The sequence below is a fragment of the Anser cygnoides genome, chromosome 6, assembly GCF_040182565.1.
Source record: "Anser cygnoides isolate HZ-2024a breed goose chromosome 6, Taihu_goose_T2T_genome, whole genome shotgun sequence".
Taxonomy (NCBI): Eukaryota; Metazoa; Chordata; class Aves; order Anseriformes; family Anatidae; genus Anser; species Anser cygnoides.
Genome location: NC_089878.1, coordinates 5824026 through 5840770, shown reverse-complemented (window position 1 = coordinate 5840770; position 16745 = coordinate 5824026). Strand labels below are relative to the sequence as shown.

General features: G+C 38.1%; 1 long non-coding RNA gene across 1 annotated transcript; it reads left to right on the top strand.

The window, feature by feature from the left end:
- Positions 1 to 599: 599 nt before the first annotated feature.
- On the top strand, positions 600 to 16456 carry LOC106034496 (uncharacterized). The gene is made up of 5 exons (XR_001206113.3): positions 600 to 787; positions 1784 to 1843; positions 5862 to 6024; positions 14598 to 14635; positions 15123 to 16456. It is a non-coding gene; the product is annotated as an uncharacterized lncRNA (long non-coding RNA).
- The last annotated feature ends 289 nt before the right edge of the window (positions 16457 to 16745 follow it).

Here is a 16745-nt window from a genome sequence, read left to right as displayed (position 1 = left end):
CCCAGCTGCTAAAGGTTTCAACAGATTTTGATGTGTTGGGATAAATTTATGGAGGGATTTTGTGCCCATGAGAGAGGCACAGGTTGAGATCGTGACTGGAAAATTGGGCACATGTTGGCTGTAAATGTCAGTCAGTGCAGATTTTTAGAGAGTAGGTGCATGGAGGCACAGGAAGGAGATGTGACACTTGGCTCTAGGGGGGAAACAGGATCCCAGGGTGTCATTGGATACAGAAGGTTATAGTTTGTTTATTTAAGTTTCTGTTTGGATATAAACTGTTAAGAGTTCAAAGAGTAGCCCTACCAGAAATGCCAATGACAATTGGGAGAATGGATCACCAAATAAAGTCTGGTAGAACTTAAAAGAATATGTACACCAACTTTAGTCACTTGGGAAGAGTAATTGATGTAATATATAGCATTTAATGAGATTAATATTTATTTACCAAAAAGTAAACTGTTTACTTTGGACCAGCTACTGGTATCTTTGATGAGACTAGTGGCAGCATCAAATTCTTTCATACAATAGTACTGTTTCAGAGGAAAAAGTGTTCAATAGCTATCTATGCCCTAGGCTGAGTTTAAAAAGGGATGGTAAATTGGGATTTATGATATTTTACACAGGGGCTGAGCTGGTCTCAGTTGCCATGGCAGCAAATTAGCACCAGGGACTTCTGTCATGGCAGGTGCTTTAGGCCAAGCCCTTAGGCCCTGGGGCTTCCCTCTTGCTTTTCAGGCCAGGCTGGCTGTCCGCTGCCACAGATGCTGCCCCTTTTCATTTCCCTTAGGTAGGCGAGCATACAGTTTGTTTTCTGTCTCTGTGGGGTGCTGAGGGCTGTGCTGAGGTTGGGTGCTGGCAGGATGGCTTTGGGGAGCAAGTCTGGGCACCTCCTCTCCTTAGTGCTCATGGTTACGGGCACGTGAGTTAAAACTGTGAGTTGTTCTGGCACTGAGCTCGCTGATGGGAGCGGGGGATGACTTTAGATTGGGTGGTTTAAAGGAAGCCAAAATGGTGTGCTTGGTGTAATGGCTCTCACAAAGGAAGGCCCAGCAATATATTGTCGTTACAACCGTGCCTGGTGTCACTCAGACCTTTCATGAAGTGGCAAATCTCACCAGGCTCTCCTCAGAGTGTGTGCGGGCTACATGTCTTCTGCCTACCTGTATGTGGCATTTGCTCTTTGAAATAAAGCAAAACTTCAACTTCTTATGTGAAACAATGAATAGACATAGTTATTGTGTGCTTGGCCTCTTCCTTTAGAGGAAAGGCCAGAGGCAGGCCTATGAGGTGATGGCGTCGAGCGGGCAGGGCAGGCCGCCTCAGCGTGGTGACCAGCTCTGGGCGTCTTGCTGGACTTGAAGTATTTGCGCTGCCCTCTGCTGGTATTTTGTTTCTTGTGCAAATTTGATAATTAAAACGATTAGCTGGCAGGTCTGAGGCTGACTATGAGTGAGCACTGTGCCTTCCTTCCAGCCACCAGCATGTCAAAGTGTTACTGCTTGTGGAACTTCTAATGGTGCGTTGTTTCTCCCCTTCCCAAAATAAGTTTAGTGGTGGTTCCTGTGTGATAATTTAGGGATTTTCAGGCTAAAATATGCTCTAGTAATAGTAGTTAAAAAAAAAAAAAAAAAAATGCTTCTGTCTGTGTGTAGACTTCCATGATTTTCACGATTGTGCGCTTTGACCAGCAGCAGTGATGCATTTACAGCTTCCCCAAATTCTGAAAAGTTGCGTATTCTTTAAGTATGAAACCATGGAATATCAATTTTCTTTTTTAATACAGGAAAATCTCATTGAAGAAAGAATGATTTTCCCTGCATATATATGTAAACATGCAATGAAGGTAACATCTTTTATGTTTCTTTTCTAAATGTATTGAGAATCCTAATAGTGAAGTTTCCGTTTCCCCTTGCTTAAGAAGCGTGTGTGAAAGGATTTGGAGTATTTCCATGGATTTCTTTCTTCCTTCAGCACGAATAGTAGCAGTTCAGAGAATAATAGCAAAAACAGAGGAATGTTTAACTTATTTCAGGAACGCTCAGCAAGTCATTGGCAACAGTAAAATCTATGATGTATGTTGTTAAATTGGGCTCCTCATCTATATTTCTGTATTTTAATATGGAATATTTAAAAGATTTAGTAATAGAATCAACACCTTCAAGCAACATCTTAGTTACAAAACTGATAATTCCCCAGTCACAACTTAATGCAAGTGGTTTCATTCCATTTCTTTTTTACTTGCATATTGGTATTACTTTCATGAAAGTAAACATCAAAGAGCAGATTTTTTTTTTTAATTTATTTACTTTTTTGGGAAAGTGTGGTAATATTTGGTCTTCAGAGCTTGTTTTATCTTTCATAAATAGGTCTGGTTTTGGTTTTGTAAGGTTTCGTGTGTTTGTGTTTCTTAAACAAACCTATATCTCTGAATTATTTTTTCTGGGTGCAATGGCAATATTGAAGGATTCTTGATTTATTTATTTTTTTTATATATATATTTTTTTTCCTTTTATGCCCAGCATTTAGCAGGTTGGGTTAACCATTGTAAGAAGCTTAAGGTACATTTTTCAAATGGAAACCTACCAGAATTGGCTTTTATTTTCTCTCTCTCTCAAGTATGGAGTATCATATCTAAAATTATGGAGAGTATAAATGTGGAAATGTTAAATCTTTTGTTAATGGCTTCGAATTAAGCACACATTGTTGCAGATGATTTGGAGGACTTATTTAAAGTAAATATACAATTTCAAGCTCAATTATCATTCATAGTTTAACTACACATAGCGAGATATTAGGTCTGTGAATTTGATACAGTGTTACTTCATAATTATGATGCTTTTTTACAGTAAATTTGATATAGAACAGTTGTTAAAGGAAAGCTGCTGAATAGTGTGACCAAACATTTTATGGAACACATCTGGTGAATTAGTTCAGGATGTTCACTGCATAAGAACAGAGCCTTTTGCACAAAATGAGAAGGAAGCTAACTCCACATGTATATGTTTTGCGGACATGAGAAGAGGTTAAACAATTACAAGTTAATTGTGTAAGCTAATAGGAGGGGTGTTCATAATGACATTTCAAAATAGCTAAAGAGGAAATGGATGAGAATTATTGTTTTAAAATCTCAAATGAATGGTTTACACCTGTTAATGTTACATTTAGAACAGCTGTTTCTTTTATTATCAGTAAACAGATGCAGAAAGTAATGGAATGTTTTAAAGCAATATGTTAATCCTGTCCCCCACTACTGAACATTCTCACAATCTTGTGATTAGATATTAACCGTAATGCTGTTGTCATCTGCAGTTAGAGAATTCTTAGTTAATTTTTTAGTCACTTATGTATCTGAAATTGTAAATGTTTGTCCAATGTTATTGTAGTCCTTTGTCAATCAATTGTGAGTCCTTTTGCACATCAGTACTTTTCCTGATGATTCTGCTGGGTTGAATTACTCTGCCAAAGCAACACTGAATTTGGTTTTGCTCAAGGGTTACTTCTGTCTTTGTAATTTCTCCCTGAAATGAAACAAGCTATATTTATAAGAAAAGAAAACAATTGCTCTTGAGGGCCCAGGCTAGCACAGATTTCATCTGAACTCTACAAGTCGTTGCTTGGTATTATGGGTAAAGCTTTGTCAGAGCATGCTCTGTTAGATCCAACACTTCACATGAGCGCAGGTTGGAATAGTACCAATGCGGTGGTATAAGTGAGGCTCTTACGTAACACATAGAAATTTTTGTTTTACATGAAAATAGCTTTAACCCTAGTTCATTTATTTTCTGTACACCTTATGACAGATATCACATTACTAAGGGTTTGAAGTACAGAACAGCTATGGTTCTGACAGCCTCTTGGAAAAAAATACACATCAAAACCACAGATAGAATACTACGTGGAGCTTTTGGAAAAAAAAAAAAAAAACTAAATAAACGTGTTTAAAAATTAATGCCTAAATTGACCTGAAGTTACCTAGAAGCCAGTACTTGCCACTCAGATCCTCAAATGTGGTAGTTGTAGTTCCTCAGCCTAAAATGTGTTAAAGTTATAATATCTGTGAAGGTTATTTTAAAAAAATGTAGCATTTCAGTGACATGACGTGCAATTGTGGAGCATTACTAACTCAGCACTCCAAGAACGGAAGCACAGAAGATTAATACTGTATAACTTATTTGGCAGATTAGTTTTCAGGAAATGTAGGGACCAATGAATATGGCAGCTGCATTATTAAAATACTGTATTCAAGCCCAGGTCAAATTGTTCATTCATGCATGGAGTAACTCAGCATTAATTGAATCATTACATTTTTTAGATATTTTAGATCACCAATATTTTGTGCTTCAACACTTAAAATGCCTGTTTAAATTAGAATATTCACAAGGAGTAACCATTCTGACCTCTGTATAAAGTGTTTGTATAGGAGCATTTGTTTTGTGGTAAGAAAATCAAGGTTTTGCCTTATTTCTGGAGGATTTTAAGGATGCTGAGTCAGGTATAATTATATCAGTGGACGTAAAATAATAAAGAGATTGTGTTTTTCCTTGTTCTCGTTAGCCTGGTACTGTTTCCACTATGTGAATGAGAGGGACCATTCCTGACAAAAGAGAAGAGAATTTATTGTCTTAAATTGAAAAGAAGGGGGAATGAGGAACACTCTTGTATTCATTAAGTAGGTGTTTTGTTGTTTTTTTTTTTTAAAAAAAAAAAAGTCCTGTCATCTGACTTCAGGAGAAATCAAAGGGAAAAAAAAAAGTTTATTTCATGCAAAGTAGTTGTTGAAAGGCAAATGGTTTCAGCTGTGAGGAGTAGGTCTAAGTATGATTCTTGTCAAACTTCTGGCCCAAACTGGCTAGTGATAAGTAGATTATTTCAAAGCAATGTACTGTGGGATTTCTGTTCACTTCAACCAGACAGAGTTTGACTCCTACTTAGTCAGTCAAAATTTCTGTTGTTCCCTGACAGTTTAGGTGTGTGTAATTTAGAATAAGAACCTGTTAATAGTTACTAACCACTTCTAGGCTTTGGAAACTGAAGAAACAGCTCAATCTTTCTTGAGCTGGTTGGAGCTGATGGCGGGGGGGGGAAGTAAGTGGTGGAGTACACAGGACTCTGTAATTTCTAACTGTTTAGTACTAAGAGTCACCAAAAGTATGCAGGTTTTTTGTTGTTGTTGTTGCTATTGTGTTCTGTTTCTTCTGCATTTACTTGGATGCTATATAGAAAGAAGGTGTCATGTTGAATTCTTAAATCATTTAATGGAGGTTCCAAGCACCAGTATTTTTATTTTATTTTTTTGAAAACCTGTGAGGATGCAGAATTAAAACTAAAATCAAATTATTCTAATATTCTAAAGAAGGACTTGAGTGATAAAATACATTGCAATACTAGCTATCTTACAACTTTTCTTTTGGTTGTCAGTCCAAGTCTTTAAACCGTAGCTCAAAAATCTGGAGCAAGTATTTTGGCATAGGACAATTTGTTGTAAGGAAGATTTAATAGCTTGTTATGTCCTATTTCTATAAACAGAAGTCATTTGGAGTTCAGCAGATATATTTAGAATCAGCATTTGTGCTGGTAGTTACAAGCTGAATAAAATTATCTTTGAAAATCTCTATATACAGAAGGGGATATACAAGTTCAAATTTATCTCACAACAAACTCAAGAGGCTTTGACTAACTCACTATTATTAACCTCCAAAACTGGGAGTCAAATTTAAACTAATTATTAAAAAGATTTGTAAATGAAATCACAGCAAGTTTGGTGTGAAACACCAGTAGTAAGGGGGGAATTGTATGATTAAAGCTGTACAAAGGTTCAGTCTTGCACTCATTACCCTGATGAAATCTCCTCTCCTTCACAGAGGCTGTCTCTGTACCAAGGAGCCCTATGTAGGGCCCAATAACATGGAAAGCTGGAAGTTCTGGAGAAGTTTGCTCTACTAGGGGCTGTCTTGGATCAAAATTATGAATAGGAGTTTACACCGAGTGATTTTTAATCTAACTTTGTTATTTGCTGACTTCAAGGTATGTGTACTATCTGAAAAATGTATGCAAAGTCTAGTTAAGATATGAGTTTTATAGAAAATTAAAACCATAGTGACCTTTTAGCCTTGTTGATCATGTGCATGAAGATGTTCATCTGTTAGGCTGTACTAATCACAGCAACCGGGCTCTTGCTCAGGGACAGCAGATATGAGCAATGTTCTTGTACATTTGTTTTTCTGTGGTTTTGGAGAGAAAATTCTGCAATTAAAACATTTATTATTGCATTTAGATGATGCAATTTTTGTATATTCTATTCTGGAAAAGATGGCCATTCTTTTGTCATGAAAATTAGATTTATTAAGCGGCACAAATAGACACGAGTGTCCTAGTTTAAATTTCAGTTGATATTTCTGCCACGATTGCTGGCCCTGGCCCCGGTGGTGAGAAGTTTAATAATTTTTCCTAGATTGTTTCTGCTATAGATTTTGTCAAACACTGGGAATTTGAAGACCTAGAATTCAAAGTATGTGTTGCTTTTAAATATGTTTTCCCTCCTGTATTTTAACAGAATAACAGCTGTTGTCCTTTCTTCTATATAAAGTGTCCATACTTCAGCATCAGAAAAAAATGTCACCTGGTCATGTGATCCCCCAGTCACCCTACTAAAGAAGCATCCTCCAAGGATCGTTTTGTAAATAGCAAAAATATTCTCTTTATATTATCATTTCTAAGCAGGACATCTTTCAGTTTTTACCTTGTTTGAGTTTTGATCACTTCAGTACATGTTGGAGAGCATTTTGTGTAGTGTTTTTTTTAAATGGCATTACTGATGATGGAAAGCATAAGTAGGCTTTTTTTCTCATGTTACTTACAGAGATTATAAAATAATACTTCAGGGTACTCAGTGCTGCTCATCCAAGTGACTGAGACACAAAGTTGTGTGCACAAAGGGGAGCGATATCACGCCCTTTTGCCCCGTCATTAAGCTGGCGCGTTGAGAAGAGGACTGGCCACGTAGCTGGCTGTTGGCAGATCTGGGAACAGAACCTACCATGCCGATAGTGTTTCCCTGCTTTAACTGCACTGGAAGTCTACTCGCGGGAGAAAATGATACTCTGGTACCAAATGATATATAGGATGTGCAACACAAAAGATTTCCTGTTTTCAGTTTATATTACATGACCTGCGGGCTAGCTGAAGAAAACATCACTGAGAAAATGCTACATCTACATATACAAGTGTTTCTATTGATACGTTATTTTTCTAACATTTTGCTGAGTAAAGCTATTTCCATACATAAGCGTTGTGGCCATCTGCAACTGCTTGTCAGTGAGGCTGGTTTGAGAACACTGGCTGTAATTGTAACCTCAGGAATGTGTGACCAGCTCGCAGCCAGCTGTGCATGCCCTGACTTTTCCCAGGTGTTAACGATACATGGCCACTTTTGTTCTCTCTAACCAATGGGGCAAAATGCATTCCTTGTTCTTCACCACCTTGTATTAAACCTAAAGGCTGCTGTTATTTTTTTTTTAAGGTGTCATAGCAAATAACTAGACGGAGTTGTCCATGTTATTTAATTATTTTTTATATCTGTCATAGTGTGCAGCATCTCTATGGTGGTATGTATTTAGAGAAATGCAGATAAGGTCTTCAATGTGCCATGGTCTTGCTTTAAATTAACAGTGCTTACCCCTGCAAATTACACAAGTGCTTTTGTTGTTGTTGTTTGAAAAATACTTTGCTTATGTTTCAGCAGCATAGATATCTCTGCAGTTTAAGGTTCTTCAGCTAGACAGTTAGTAGCAACATTTTCTGATCACTCGCTTTGTTTACGTGTTTATCATCACTCATTTTTATAGGAACAGTTAATTGCTGACTTCTGCTTGGAAGCCTACGTGGAAGTCATCCTAAATCCAATCTAGAGCTAGCTAGGGTTTTTTCTTTAATTTTCTGTCCTTAAGTAGCATTTTGTATACCTGTAGCACTTTAAATGTGTAGCGTTTTCTGTGTTCAAGGTGAGGCATGAATATAGCTTAAGAGCTATATGTAGTAATCACAAGGAAAGGACTTGCTCAGTAGCCCTTGACATTGTGCTTAGTTAAGTAAAAAGTTGAGGCATGAGATCAGTTTATGGATGTGGTCATTTGCTGATGTTTTTATTTATTTTTTAATATAGGAATAAATCCATTTCTCAAGTCTGTACTGCTGGCTTACATTTGCCAGCAAGTTACATAATCTCCACATAAACTCAGTTATTGTCCATATCTATTATAATTTGAGACCCATTCTTTATATGGTCTAAAAGACACGCTTACCTCTGGAAGTAACCTGCTTACTCAGGCCAGTTTCTGGGGCAGAATGAATTCAGAGCTTCCAGCAGGGCAGCTCTGTAACAAGGTGCAAGCTCATGAAGTGTGAGCTCACATGTATGAGATATTCTTCGTATGGATCAAAAGGAAATGCAGCTTAGGCCAAAAGCATAAAGACCTTGACAGCACTTCAACCAGAAATAATACTGAGCGTAGCCAGTCTTCAGCATTCCAAACTGACTCTTGGCTCAGAGCAATGAATCTTCCATTCATTTTTTTGGGCTTATGACCTATTCAGTTTTCCATAGTCGAGGTGAAATGAAAGATGAGCATCAGAGTTGGAGACCTTTCTGATAGTGCCAAGCAAATCCTTTCAAGACATGATAATCAGTCAAGTGCAAGTGTGCTCATTACTGTGTACGAGCACTAGTCTCACTCAGAGTAATTTTAAAACATTTAAGTGTTACTTAAAACTTTTGCCTTCTGTGGCCTTTCAAAGATCTTACACCATTGGTTTTGGTTATCTTGGAACGTAGAAAGAACACAGATTCTAAATCGGAGCTAATATGTTCCTTACTACTTTGAATCAGTAGGGAATGAGTACTCATGCAAGCTTTGTAAGTATCTAAACCCTTTACAAAATTTGGTTCTTGGGGACCAAGAAGAGCTCAATTAATTTTGAAAGTCAGTGAAGAGACAAACTCCTAAACACTTGTTTAGCTCTTGAAAATTGTATGAGAGCTGTTTAGGGAGGAGGAGAGAATCATTGCAATCCAGTGCCAAGACCTGTTTAAACATAAAGGCAAGCTCGCTGTCATAGCTGCTGTGCTATGGAGTACCCTTGCAAGATGGTCTTACAGGAGAGACTGAATTATTATGTGCTTATTCAAGGGTGTCCTTGGAATTCAGGTACTGCTCTGTGAACCCTCTTAAAAAGCAGAAACTGTCCCATCTTCAACAGAGGACAGAGGGTTGGTGAGACCTGGGCTACAACTGTGTGGTACAAATCACTCGTAAGTGATTTGTGCCTCTGACTGACGTCTCTCCAGTGAAGACTCCCAGCTATGTTCAGCATTGCAAGATTCCTGTAACCACTGGTCTTCGGTATTTCCTGTGAAACTTAAACCTAATGTTCAAAATCTGCATCAACACTGAACTGGTCTGTCCTTTGTTTTCTGTTCGTCAAGGTGGCTTTTCTCATTGGCATAAATCACAAAGCTCCTGCAGCAGTAGCGTTGTGCGTGTGATATCCAGCGGCTCTGCTATCACCGAGGGATATTTACAGCCCCAAATGCTCACTTTGCTTGATTTGAAGCTTCTTGTTTCTTCTTTCTCCAGTTTCTTCCATAATAACAACTAATTCTAAGAGGAAACAAGGATTTCTAAGAGAAAATCACCTAGAATGCCATGATATTTTTATTATTTAAGTCTGATGCGAACAAAACAAATTAGCTGAAGGCAAATAAAATGCACCCCTGCAGACATTCAGCAGTTTCAAAACAACAGCATAAAAATATCTGCGATGCACTACATTAGTCTGTGAGTCTAAAGAAGTTAAATACCTCTAAATTGTGTGTAACCTAGTTGAAGAAATAAGATACTTCTGTGGGGTATGGATACATAATGTAAACAATTTCAAAGAGTATTTGGCAGTCTCTTGGAATTTGCTCCAAATGCTTTCAGCTCAATGGTAGTGAAAAGCTGTGCTCCGTTATAGCCTCACTTGATATTTTATTTTGAAGGAGGGAAACTTGGAAGCAAGTCTGCATTTTTTTTATTGCATAAAGGTGACAGTGGAAAAAAAAAGACCAGCTGCATGCTTTTATTTCTTCCTACCTGCTCATCTTTCCTACTTTCATTGTTGCTTTTAACTTTCAGGCTTACTTGAGCAAACAGAATTAAAATGCACACACCTGCTTATTTGCTAACACAAGATATATGTATACATTTTAATCTGTGACAATTACTTGCTTCATATATGAAGGGAACTGATGTGTGCACATGCTTTAGTTTCCTGCTCTTTCCAAGTGGTTGCTCTTGGAGAGAGAGTAGCTATTTCTGATGTTAACCCTGTGCATCTTCCTCTCTGTGCATCTTCACAAATATTCGTCATTATACCTGCTGAGATGATCTTGAAAGCTTTCATTACAAGGACTTAGGACTTAGTGGAGCAGGAAACACTTTCTTCCTATAGAGCTTTTGAAGGCTCAGTAAGAGTTGCTCTGATTCATTGCAGCTTTCAATCACACTGCCTTCTGCTGCATTCTCATCAGATATTGCAGGCTAAGTAGTATTAATCTGCTTAGTAGTTAAGTGGAAACTGCAGGGAACAAGCAGAAGTTAATTTCTCCCCGCTTTCTGCAGCAGCATACGAAACCAGTTGAGCAGAGCTGTTAACCTCGCTCCTGAAAGCTAATATAAATTGGCGGTCCTGACCATGAGGGGTTGTTAAAATTCTCATAGGGCTCTTTATAAGATGTTAACCCCCGTGGTCTGGCCAGGCTCCAAAGTGGGTAATTACATTCTTCCTACCTAAATTCCCCCTGCAATTCCAATTCGATGTGCTGGTATTCCTCACTTCCTCTCCGCTGCCATACGCCGTGCAGCAGTTGTTGCAGTTCATCCTGGAGGTACTTGCGGCGGGTGACGGATGGAGTGATCTGTGGGTGTAGCCTGTAAACCATTTTAAGATCCCTTTGGATGGACTATAATTTATGATGCTTATTTTTATTTTAAATTACCTACGTTTTAAAGTGTACTAGGTTAATCTCAGCCTCGAATGCATGCAAACCATGTGTAACAGACCTAGAATGACCAACAGTTGGTCAACAACTGTTCCAATTCCTTCTTGAGCTTCTTTCCAGAGGCTTTTAGGTAGGCAAGGCTAAGACTAAATTATAGGAAAGTTTCTCATAAGGTTTTATTATAAAATAGGAAGAATACAGACTATGTAGCAAGGCAAATGTGAGTTTTGCCTCAACTGAAGCTCATACATATAATGCATCTTGCGCTTAGGGATGCTCTTCTAACCTTCAGAGTATCATCCAAACACTCATGTTTTAAAATTACTTTTTTTTTTTTTTTTACAATCGTCTTACACTAGAAATGCCCTTTATTGCCAAAGCAGTGTTAATTTAAATTATATTACTACAAACTAATTGGAAGTAGACTGGTATGAATGTCAATATTGCCTCTAAGCAGACAGATATGGAGTTAGTGCTCAGTTTTTAGCAAAAGAGTAAGGTAATCATTATATGCTAAATACAGAGACTTCAAATTCAGTGTTCTCTAAACAGGATTTGCTTTAACACATATTTGCAATACAAATGGTATATAGTGATGCTAGGGGACATTTTTGCACGTATTTGAAGTTAGTTTCTGTCTTCCCTTCACTCCTGGGGTGACTCCTGCCAAGCCTACCTGTGCTGCATAGGAAGCCTTTGTACAGACAGCAACCTGAATGAGCTGTTCAGAAGGCAGAAGAGGCCTAGTCTGTTGTGTATGCTAGGCTATCGCATTTCACGTAGTATTAGTGTCAAGCTTAAATACTTGTTTAGGCCAGGTGTTTCTCTCTTGAGTAGAAAAAGAAGATCCCTGTTGATTTGTGTGGTGCCCTCCACTGTTAAGGGACCAGTTAAGGGACATCTCATGAGGTGGTCTGAGAACGGGTGATCTGCTTACCAGGCAGTTGGGAAAGCTGAAGGTTTTGCAGGTGATTTTTCCCATGGCACAGGAAAGGTATTGCCAGTGTCAGATCACAAAAATTGATGTATGACTCTACACTAGCGAATATGACACGCTAATTGAGCTCCTGAGAGCATCCTTAGCTGTACCTCTTCGGTCAGTCTAGACCTCTAAGTCTTGGCTCCTGCATCAGTCACTTGATCTCTGGTGCTTCTGGGGAAAGTTTAAAATGCAAAATAAGTGAACAAACAGAACCAACAAGCTGAAGAAAAAAATAAAAACAACCTCATTATGTAAAATAATAATAATAAAAAAATTATCTGCTATAACACAATGAATTTGCAAGCTTGAAGCAGAAAATTTCCTTGCAACATCTTTCATAGCGTTAAGTGAAAAACCACAGTAATATGAACATACCTTTCTCTTTGAGCTATGAAAAAAAAAAAAAGGAAAGAAATTGACTTCAGTATTTGACACAGAATTTAGCTCAATGTGGTCTACCACTGGTTGCTTAGAAAGCAGCCTGTGCTGACTACATAACCAGATGTTTAGAGTTATACCCATGTAAACGTACTCAGTATGGGTTTAATAGATCTTAACATCAAAGAGGAAGTTTAGTTCACTTGCCTATGATCAGTTTGTTCTTATTTAGAAGCAGTTTGCCATTTAAATGTTTGTTTTCTAATTTTATGCAGTACTGCAACCTTTGAGAATTTGCTTCTCTAATTGCAATATATAATGGTAAATATTTGCACAAAATATGACTGTGCATGTGTGAAACATTTCTCTTATGGTAATTTAAACATTTAATATTATCAGTGCAGTTTCAAGATACACTTAGTTGTTATTCTATTGCAAAAAGGAACCTGTTATTTTTAATAAGTTTATGTGTAAGTAAATGTAAATAAGATTAACTCATAGTGATAATCTCCTAATAGATTTTCTCATAGTGATGATCTCATAACAGGCATAAGATTACTCTGTTGCCATCAAACTTCACAAGTATCTGTGTCTTCTGAGCATCCTTCGCTGTATCTGACATCTTTATATTTCATTTGTCTGAGCTTTGGCAAATCAGCATCCTTTTATATTTTTACTAGCTTCTGTTTCCAAGATGAGACACAAATTCCTGGATCCTTTTGGTCAAAAAAAAATCCGAGCACTCCAATACTGTAGGAACCTTTACCTTAAATTATTTGATAAAACAAATCTGGTGGAATAAGGCAGTGAAGGGTTTATTTAAATGGAAGAAGATTCATAACTAGATATTGTGGAGGTACATACCCCATAATTTTGTGTACCTGTTTGATTTTCTCACTTTTCTTGGTTTCTATCCTCTTTTTCTACCTGACACTGCTGTAACTTTTTGAGTGTCTGTTTTCCATTAGCCTAAGTACCATACATTTTGTCAGGAATTAGTATCAGTAATGCATTAAATCTACCCATGTTTTGAATTCTTTTTGATTCTGATTTTCTTTTCCTTTAGCAAATAGTCACTGCTATTCATGCTTTTTTTTTTTCCTTTTCCACCTACATGACTTCCTTCTCCAGTAAATTCTCTCCTTCGTTGTTTGTTCTGCTGTTTCTTTTGTCCATTGCAACCTCTCTCTCCAGAGAGTGTGCTTTCCTCTTCTGCCCATGCATGGCTTTCTCCTTCTCTTGTTCTTCCTTTTTCTTACCCACAATCTCCTTTTCCCTACCTCTCTATCTACAGCTTCCTTCCCCCCAGAACTCACTACTATAATGACCAAATTTAAATTAGAAATGCCTTGTTGTTGAACTATAAATTCAATTTAAGTCTTAGATATGAAGTTGAAAGAAAAAGTTCAGCTTTTCTTCTGTTCCCAACAAGTTCTTACCACTTCTCCTCTCTGTCCCATTATTTACGTCATTATACCTCTTTCCTGCTTGTCTCCAGCACTCGCCTCTCAATACCACTTCTGTGGTGCATGTAATTCAAGAGACAATCTACTAATTAAATATCCTAAAATGTCTGCAAAATTCAGTTCAGTGGATTTAAGCTTTGGGGTGAAAATAGTTTTCAGTACTAATCAATGTGGGAAATATTCTTTAGAAATTTTTAAAAAAAATACAAAAGAAAAGAAAAAGAGAAAAGCATTAAAACAATTTTTTCCTCAGAGCCCTAACCTCTTCATATTTTGGAGATTGTATATTCTACATGGACAAGTGGACTATTATTGTCATTCATCGGAACAAAACCGTAGCAGTTCGTACTCTAAAACTTCATCATTGTGGGATGCTGTCATTAATGACTGCGCTAAATTCCGTTTTTTTTACAACCATTTTGTGAAATTGGCTGTGGAGACAGGTGGATATTTACACTAAAAATTGGTTGCACTCTTGAGGAAACCAGCCATGCCAGGAATACTCCCTTTAGCTGAAATTGAGATAAATAACTCGAGGGTGACTTACTCAAGTTTAGAAATAGTTAACGCTATCTCAGGAGGAGATGAGGGGTAGATAAATGGTGAACAACTGGGAAGCTGGCTCTGAAGCACGTGCTCTTGAATTTGGACACCGACTAATCTGTTTTGGCTGTTGCTGGCACTGCAAATAACAGCATAATGCAAAACCTTCCTGTTTCTTCCCACTCTCCAGTTTTAGCTTTCCACTGAGGGCAAGCAGCGGCCAACAGCGTAAGTGGGAGCTGGGGCACCGTGTGCAGCCGGTCTGCAGCCTCCATGTCCCCCACATGGTTCTGTCAGCTCTTGTGCATGTTGGAGCACAAGCCTTGGAGGCTTTTTTCCCCAATTTCCAGCACAGAGTCAATGCACGACCTCCAATGTAGCGTATGAGTGGTGAAGGGGTGTCAGCTGCAGCCATATGGGTAGCATATGCCCAGGAGCAAAACTAGACGTGTAATTGTTTTATGGTGGATCATCTTCTGGTATTTGCTCTGACGGGGTTTGTGGACTTAGAAATCACCTGGAGAGACTTGCTAATGTAGAGATGTTATCACTCAGGGTTATCTCCTGCTGCTTTTGCATTAACTTTTCACACTACGAAGCACTGAGGGAGTTGGGATTTTTTCTTCCTTTTATATGTTTATAAAAATGATGAGCTGCATATATGACTTACTCAAAATTTTCTCATATTTAAATTACTTCTTGTTGCTTTCTGTAGAAACCAGATCACTTGCCTCATCTTAAAGAGAAGTCATGCTCTTCAGATCTCATCGCAAACCTAGTGATGTCAAGTGGATTTTACCTACTGGTTCATCGCTTTGCCCAAAGTTGTTCCAGCATTCTTTCTTCTTGAGAGTGTCTCTTTTTTCTTTCCTTAACTGATCACACAATGATCTAAATTTACCCTTGATTTTTAAAGATGTACATTAGTAAAATGAAGTTTATCCTCTACACGCTCCTCTCAGAGACCTCAGTTTTCTGTTTTCGTTTAGTTTAGTTTGTAGATGTCTGGTAATTTGGTGTGTTGCTGGAGTTCTCTCTGTACACTCTGTCATGTTTCTAAAACACACGGCAGTTTGCTGTAGAGGTGTGTAGCTGGAGGACACCACCATCCTGCTCCTTGCGTCTGCTCGGGTTTCCAGCTTATGTGCAGCTTCAACACCATAAGAAAGGTCCGTCACTCACAGGGCGAGTTGTGGAGCTCCCAGACACCAAGAGCTGAAGGTATTAATGGAAATAAGTTTTAAAGGGGAGAGAGAACCTACATGAAGACATAAAACAATGTGCACTTAATTCTGGAAAGATGAAACGTTTTGTGTTAGTATATGCACCACTATAATGTTGTTTATATGAGTCCTACAGATATATGGCTTCATTATTTCAAACAATGCTGCCACTTCTCACTGGGGTGACCTTTTCTCCTCTGTAGCTGGAGACCTGAAGATGAGTAGCTTCCAGCATGTCGTCTTGTCTTTCCAACTCGCTTTTGCAGTGTTTCATGCTTCCCACTCGAAAGCATGTTATGGGCTGCGTCACCTTTGGAACTGATCATCTCCTGAGTAGTCTTGTCCTTGTCTTCATTGGCTGTGCTGGCACCAAATCCATTTTTAGCACTGCTGTCATCTCTTTTTGCTCTTTCCCTAAAGGAAACATTTACGGAAAAGTTTGTCATCGTCCTCTCAGCATGTTCTTATGTCATTGGACTTGTGCTGGGAAACCCTCTGCCCACTACTGGGAATTTTAAATTAATGTTGCCTTCTCTAGGGCTATTGCTTCAGCTAGGAGAGATGATATGGAAAGGAGCTGGTGGAAATTTTTTCATATCATATACAAGAAGACTTGGGTCTATTCACAAGTTTCTGTAAAATGTAGTTCTGGACTTCCAACATTTATCTTCTGTTATTCCTCTCAAAATCCATTTTATAATCCGAACGATGTTAAATTTCCACTCCCTATGTGAAAAGCTTTTTACTGTTTAATGTAAAGAAAACTGAATTATTTTCATTATTCCCTGTTTGTTGGTTTTTTTTTTTCCATACCCTCCATGTCTTTGCGCCCGCTCCATAAAATAGGCCTTATCAGTCCTGTGTTGATAAAGGCAACCCTCATACGCTTCAGACTCTTCTAACTATATTAAGACGAGCTATCAAATAACAAGGAGCATATGAAAGCCCTGTTCCTCTAAGTCTCAGGCAGTCCCTGTTGCTTCCCTGGGAACTACAGCAGTCCCATGTGTCTCAGGTATTGCTGTTTAGAGTTAGATTCATGAACAAACTTCATTTACCTGTTGATGCAGTTATAGAAAGGATTGGGAGTCTCTCCTATCCTCAGCCTTCAAATA